Here is a 6,547-nt window from a genome sequence, read left to right on the forward strand (position 1 = left end):
AGGACCCTTATCAGAACAGAAGCAATGCCAGTACAATGCCCTCAACCACCAAAACTGTGAGCTAAATAAACCTCAGGTATTTCATTATAGTGGCTGATACTTCCTCTAAGCAATTTTTTGACCCTTGAGCCCCCTAACCCTGCTCCTTGACTATAAATATTCCAACTTGCCCATTCCATATTTGAGGTTGAGTCTAATCTTCCTCCTTTATTGCAACACTCCTTTGAAGACGTCTCTGTGCCTGTCTGCATGGTCCTGAATAAAATTATATCCACTATGCTTTAAATATTATTGATTTTTTCCCTCTTTAACACAAACACAAATGACTTTGAACTCTGTGGTAAGTGGAATAGAAACCAAAATTAAAACTATTAAATTTTGTTGTTGTTGAGAAAAAGATAGATAAAAATAGTATAGAACAGTAAGTCAATAAGCTCTGAGAATGATTGACATAAAATAAGTGGTTAAGAATTCAGAGGAAGGAGGGATTAACATTAGTGAAGAAAATAGTAATGAAAAAAAGCCAGAAGGCGGCAGTCTTGGCCATACAGAACTATGCTATGTTCATTGATCTTAAGGAGCCTTGATTTCTTGTTGGGAAGCAGTAGAAACAAATCTGGATTATTATAACTGGGCCATAATTGAAGACACTTAAATTTAAAATTTGGAAATTTGTTAAAAGAGAGGTGTGAGGTCCTTTTGATTAAAATAGCAATAGCTTGCATATTATTATGCACTACATTTTACAGAGTGGCTGAACATGAGCAGAGCAAGTGATGAACGGGGTGTAAATAAATATTCAGAGCAAGGCCATCCAGAGAAAATTAAACTTACAAAGCATTCTAAGCACCTGAGCAAATAAAGGAAAAGTAATCGTAAAGAGGAAAAAAAAAAATGGCTCAATTTTAAAGGGTCTAACTGGTTTCCTAACATCTCTTAACATCTTAACATCTCTTAAGATTAAAAAAAAAAAAAAAAAAAAAAAAAACTCAACCAGCACATTATAAATAGGAGTGAGAGAATGAGCAGAGATGCCTCCAGTTGCTAGACCTATCTTTGTACAGAAACTGATGCTTCCAGTATCTCCACTGGGACTCAGAACAAGTACCCAAACTATGACCCCTGAAGGCCAATGAAGAACATTGGAGGACTTTAGAAATGAGGTTCTTCTAATCCTCTCCTGTTTCCTCACTGGCCCATTTTCTCCCAGTAAGCGACCCATAGAAACCACAATTCTTCCTCCCTAGGCATATCATAGAAACTTAAGCTCCTCTCACTCAAAGCAAGCTACTAAGCCTAGCAAAAGCTGCTCTCTTAAGAGACCCTCATTCCCAAGGGTTCCTGCCTCATACTCAGGAGAAAGGAATGGTACAGATTACCCAAAAGCAATCTGAACACGCTGGGTTCTATTACCATTACATCATATTGTTTCATTCAGTTCTGCTGCTACATGGTGGTAGATTCTTCTTTGAGCCTAAGCATTAAAATCAAAAGTGTGCTTTGGGTTTAGGGGTCTTCATTTGTGAAGACTACTTTGCCACATAAAACTTTGATTAAATAAATTACTTACAATTGTGTTGACCTGTCTTTCATTTAGGAGTTTCAATTGTGACCCTCATGATAGTTCAGGAAAAGAATTGCACCTTTTCTCTTCTACACAGTCCTATTGACATTTTGACTCACAGAACTAACTCCATTTTTATACTGCTTTCACAAGCAACCTTGTGATGATAATTGTCATATTTATTTGTGACACTATTCCTAAAAGCTAAGGTATGGAATCAGGCTAGGTATCTGTCAACAAATGAATGGATAAAGAAAATGTGATATTTATGCACAATAGAGAAATATCTAGCCATAATGGAACCAAAATTATGTCTTCTGTACCAAATGGACAGAACTGGAGATAATGATATTAAGCTAAACAAACCAGACATAGAAAGTCAAGTATTTCATGGTCTCTCATTGTGAAGAAACTTAAAAAAAAAAAAAAAAAAAAGTGACCCATAGATAGAGGAATTACTACAGACTGAGAAGGGTGCCAGGGAGAGATAGTAGAAGCCTGGAGAGACATGATCAATGGAAAATGTCTGCAAACATGGAACTCTCACAATGAATCTCATTAATTTGTATAATTAATATAGGTTAATAATTATAATTTTTAAAATTCCGTGCATTTTTTTTAGAGAAAGAATGACAAGCCAAAAATGTTCACCAACTAATCCCAATGACATGTTAACAAATTTTCATTCTGATATACAAAACCATCTCTTGAGAAATTAATGTGAATCTGCCCTTAAGACCAAAAAATGCCTTTAAAGGGTATTTGGGATATGTCAAGCCCTGTATTAAGGACTTTATAGATACTAATTTATGTAGTCCTCTGTTATAAACAGATGCTAATACCCTCATTATCCAGATTTTTAAAAAATTATACATGACAGTAGAATGTATTTTGGCAGAATATACATACGTAGAATATAACTTATTTAGGTTCCCACTGTTATCATTGGACATTATATGGAGTTACTCTGTTGTGTATACAAATACAAGGCTAGGAAAGTTATAATCAGTTAATTCTACTGGCTTTCCTATTCCCCTCCCCACACCCTTCCCTTTGTTTCCCTTTGTCTAATCCAAAGTACTTCTATTTTTCACTTCCCTACCCTCCCTTGTTGTGGGTTAACATCCACAAGTCGGAGAGAACATTTAGCCTTTGGTTTGGGGGATTGGCTTATTTCACTTAGCATAATAGTCTCTAGTTCCATCCATTTACTGGTAAATGTCATAATTTCATTCTTATTTATGGCTGAGTAGTATTCCATTGTGTATATGACATTTTCTTTATCCATTCAACCATTGAGGGATTCCTAGGTTGTTTCTATAGCTTGGATATTGTAAACTCAGCTGCTATGAATGTAAATGTGACTGTGTCACTGTAATGTGCTGTTTTTAATTAAGTCCACTGGATATAGACTGAGGAGTGGGACAACAGGGTTAAATGGTGGTTTCATTCCAATTTTTCTAAAGAATCTCCATGCTGCTTTCCATAATTGGTTGCACATCCTTGCCAACATTTATTGTTGCTTATGTTTCTTATAACTGCCCTTCTGACTGGGGTGAGATGCAATCTCTGTGTAGTTTTAATTTGCATTTCTCTATTTGCTAGGGATGTTGAACATTTTTTTCATATATTTTTTGACCATTCATATTGCTTGTCCTAATCAAGTGTTTGTTCGGTTCCATTGCTCATTTATTGATTGGGTTATTTATTTTTCTGGTGTTAAGGTTTTTTGAGTTCTTTGTATATCCTGGAAATTAATGCCTTATCTGAGGTACTGGTGGTAAAGATTTTCTCCCAATCCTAGGATCTCTGCACATGTTCTTGATTGTTTCCTTTTCTGTGAAGAAGCTTTTTAGTTTCATATTATCCCATTTATTGATTCTTGATTTTACTTCTTGTGCTTTAGGAGTCTTGTTGAGGAATTTAATTCCCAAGCCGATTTGTTGGAGAGTTGGGACTACTTTTTCTTGTTTTGTTTTTTGTTTTTGTTTTGTTTGTTTTTGTTTTTGATACCATGGGTTGAACTCAGGGGCACTCAACCACTGATCCATAGCCCCAGCCCTTTTTTATATGTTACTTACAGATAGGGTCTCACTGAGTTGCTTAGCACTTTGCTCAGTTGCTGAGGCTGGCTTTGAACTCTTGATCCTCCTGTCTTAGCCTCTCAATCCACTGGGATTACAAGTGCCCCCTCTACTTTTTCTTCTAGTAATTACAGGGTCTCTGGTCTAAACTCTAGGTCCTTGATCCACTTGGAGCTGATTTTTGAACAGGATGAGATGTAGGGGTTCAATTTTATTCTATAACATATAGATTTCCTGTTTTCCCAGCATTTGAAGAACAATTTTAGAGAAGGAAAAGTTTATTCCATGCTCACAGTTTCAGAGATCTCAGTCCATAGTGACCAACTCCACTACTTTCTGCCCCAGCTGAGGAAAACATCATGGTAGAAGGGCATGATGAGGAAAACAGCTCTGGACATGACAATCAGGAAACAGAGGGAGATCTCCCCTCACCAAGGACAAAGTATCAATCCTACAGGCACAATCCCAATGAACTTCCTCCAGATATAGCCTCCTGCCTACAGTTACCAACCAGTTAATCCCTATCAGTGGATTACTGTACTGATTAAGGATCTCATAACCCAATCATTTCATCTCTAAACTTTCTTACATTGTCTGAGATGAGTGATTGAAAAGCACCTCATATCTAAACCATAATATATCCTATAGGGCATTTTATCCTTTTTTTTTGAAATTATGAATAAAGTTCATTGGTAGCAGTGTAAATCAATCACAACTTTTAAAAAAACTAATTTTTCATATGAATAAATCTTAATACTATTAATTGCCTATAACATATCTGGCCTGTATGTTTAAAAAAATCAGATCAACGATATTAATTTTCTTTGTAGATTAATTGTAAAAAATGTAACTGTTGATTCAATCTCTATTAGTACTTGAAAGTATAAATACAATTCAAATAAGGTTCAAAAGACCTCATAAAACATATGATAGAATAGTCTGAAATACAATTTTTAATTTGCTTGATTTAATTCATAACATTTTTTATACAAAAAAAAAAACCTTGAAATGGTACACATTTTCTGGATCATACATGAAATTTCACTTCCAGGTTTCTTTTCTGTCACATATTTAATCTTTCTTCATTGTCAAAATCTTAATTTTCATTCTTGATTGGATTTTTTTCCTTGATAATTTTTTTTTTTGTCACTCCACTGAAATATTTCACATGGAAGGAATTATGACTTTGGTATGGAAGAAAATGATCACTTAGCATATGTGAATACTGGTCTCAGCTCTAAAATTCCTTCACCTTTTCCATTGTGATCAAGAGCCTTGTTGTATGATTGGAAAGCTTCTGCTGGAAGTTGCTGATGAGTTTCATGCAAGGATGCCAGGGTACCATCTCTTCAGTATACTCTGGTGTATACACGGGTAACCAATAGACTAGTGTTCTGCCTAATACAATGGTCTCACCTGCAAAGTTCCACGGGTTAAAAAAATTATCACTCAGGTGACAACTCAAGGAAACAGGAACATGGCTTCCTGGACATTTTTCTATCCCCCTTGGTATTTCTTTCTGTAAACATGTTCTGAGAGATTATCTGATACCATATGGAGGATCAGAGATAATGGCATCAAAATATATGCCCTTCTTCCAGGAAGGTTGAGATGCATCTGAAACCAGGGCATCAAGGTCATACTTCTCTAAATCAGACTGAGAAAGATTTGCTCTGATATTTTCATCTGGTCCTCTCCATTGCTGGTTTTTCCTACAAGCCTTTCCCAAGCCATGAACTGTATTATAGTCTATGTCTATCCCATTTACATATGCACCAAAATGAGCAGATGCTCTCAGAAGGCCATCTGTTCCAACAAATGGATCAAAGACAAGATCATTTTCTTTCACTTTTCTGTGGTTTTTCCATGATGAATGATATGCCAGTATCCATGCTTGTATTTCCAATAAAGTGTCTCTTTTTTGACACTATGTGACTCAATTAGCTCTCTGTCCACCTGCAATCCATCTACCAAAATGTATATTATATGGATTCTTAGGGATACAATAAAGGTCCAAACCATAATCCCCCAAAATAGAGAATATATGTTGTGGTTTCTTTAAGTTCTCTTTTCCTTCAAAAGGTAGAAATTCAGGTGCATCCATTCATTAGACTTTTTCTTCTTGTGTCAATGTTTTATTAAATGTGTAAATCTTTATTTTATAAGTAGAGTCTGAATGTAGAAATGGAACCATCTTCTCCACAGGGTAATATTTAAGAGAACTGTACAGCTCCTCAGGAGATCTTCCATGACCCCATAGTTCAAATATTGACTTGGCACATACTGTCCATTTCATTAAGTTTATTTCAAAATCTTCAGAAGGAAGACTAAGAATCCAAAATGAAGACTTTCCATAAGTTTCATGACGGCTGATGAACTGACCTCCAGAAAATGAAAGCAAAGATTTTATTTACGGAACGCAGAATTCCAGGTGCTCCTGAGACATGAGCAGTAGATACCTGGTCAGAGTGCATCACAGTGCCATTGTGGCTGCCCTCCATGTGCCAGGGCAGCTGGCATGGGCCCCCCAACTTCTCCCTGCATAGAGCCATCTCACATTTTATCTTTTAATTAAACAAACAAACAAACAAAAAACTGCCTTCCAAATCCACCTCTTTAGAATGACTATCTCCACCATCTATTCCTGAGCTACTTGGGCCTTTCATTCCTGAAAAAAACTTGGTCTTCTCTTATCACTATTCCTTGATTCTAGAAAGTTCTATTCTAAATATCCTTGCCCCACATCACCTAAATAACTAAAATTTGATATCACATCACAGCCTTGTTTTCTACTCTTTTATTTACTTCCACTGTCTTCCAGTTTCCAAAGACAATAGTAGCCAATCTCCATCCTGTTACCCACCCCAGAGTGAAGATGAGCTGCAAATCTTCAATGATT

The 6,547-nt window shown here is 36.0% G+C and overlaps 1 pseudogene; it reads right to left on the minus strand.

Annotated features, from left to right (window-relative positions):
* Positions 1 to 4,885: 4,885 nt before the first annotated feature.
* LOC143407780 (tRNA (guanine(10)-N(2))-methyltransferase TRMT11 pseudogene) lies at positions 4,886 to 6,133 on the minus strand (annotated as a pseudogene).
* Positions 6,134 to 6,547: the final 414 nt, after the last annotated feature.

This window comes from Callospermophilus lateralis, chromosome 10 (assembly GCF_048772815.1).
Source record: "Callospermophilus lateralis isolate mCalLat2 chromosome 10, mCalLat2.hap1, whole genome shotgun sequence".
Classification (NCBI taxonomy): Eukaryota; Metazoa; Chordata; class Mammalia; order Rodentia; family Sciuridae; genus Callospermophilus; species Callospermophilus lateralis.